Here is a 1,166-nt window from a genome sequence, read left to right on the forward strand (position 1 = left end):
TTTTCAGATCATGATTATGATGTTTTAACTGACTGAAGTTATGATTACTGACTTTATATATTTTAATGTGTATTTTCATCCCGGGACGATAGACTTGATATCATTACGTCATCGCGAATGACGTCATTACGTTAGGGCGTAAAAGAACCGATGAACCTGTTTTTTGAACTGGTTCATTGAAACTAACTGTCCGAAAGAACCGGTTCGCAGAAAAGAACCGGACTTCCCATCACTAATAATTACACAATTTTGACCAGTCTCTAGGATGAAAAATGTTCACTTATGAAGTGCCTTGAAAAGTTAAAAGGATGTTGCTAAAATATCCAGCACTAGTTATGTTTTAGTGAACCACAAACTGGCACAATAGAGCTTGACAGAAAATCCAGGAGGCTTTTGTGTTCTCAAATCAAATCGTGTCGCTATGGATCAGAGTTTTAGTTCATGGTTACAGGAGTCCTCGCTAATGCAGAAAGGATTTTACCTGAACCCTATAACCCACAAATGCAACCTGTTGCTCCGTGACAGCTAACACAACACACACATTCAGATATGGCTGATGAATATCTCCAGAATATTCTGCTTGGATGAGTGTAAAAGTACCATCAGTAAAAAAATGTGTGTTGACATAAACACAATAATCAAAACATTTTTATTTTGTAGGATTTTTTATTTATTTATTTTTAGAAAAAAAAAAAATTCTGGTGGTTAGGACCAGTCATGAGTTGAAGTTGGTGTATTGGATATTTTAGTAGTTTTGCTGTAATGCGTTCACTTATTTAAACATTGTAATGCCATGACTTTCCAGTTTGCCCATTTAAACAGGCATTCATGAGAGGTTCCCTCAATATGAATCAACAAAACATTGGTCATGTCACAACTATAGACTAAACAGACTAACTGTGTTATGTGTTTTCCATCTTGTATGTTGAAACAGGAGCGTTAAATGCTCTGGGCATTAATTCCCTACCACTTAACAGTTCAACAACACTATTACAGTCATTACATAAAGGTTAAAGGGGTCATATGATGTTGCTAAAAAGAATATTATTTTGTGTATTTGGTGTAATGAAATGTGTTTATGTGGTTTAGGGTTAAAAAAACACATTATTTTCAACATACTGTACATTATTGTTTCTCCTCTATGCCCCGCCTTTCTGAAACGCGTC

General features: G+C 35.2%; 1 protein-coding gene across 1 annotated transcript in view; it reads left to right on the plus strand.

Moving 5' to 3' along the window:
• The window catches only part of LOC107741988 (receptor tyrosine-protein kinase erbB-4-like), a 106,380-nt gene that overhangs the window by 34,157 nt on the left and 71,057 nt on the right, over positions 1–1,166 (plus strand). The window lies entirely within an intron of this gene.

Source organism: Sinocyclocheilus rhinocerous, unplaced genomic scaffold, assembly GCF_001515625.1.
Source record: "Sinocyclocheilus rhinocerous isolate Xijiao unplaced genomic scaffold, SAMN03320098_v1.1 scaffold1698, whole genome shotgun sequence".
Taxonomy (NCBI): Eukaryota; Metazoa; Chordata; class Actinopteri; order Cypriniformes; family Cyprinidae; genus Sinocyclocheilus; species Sinocyclocheilus rhinocerous.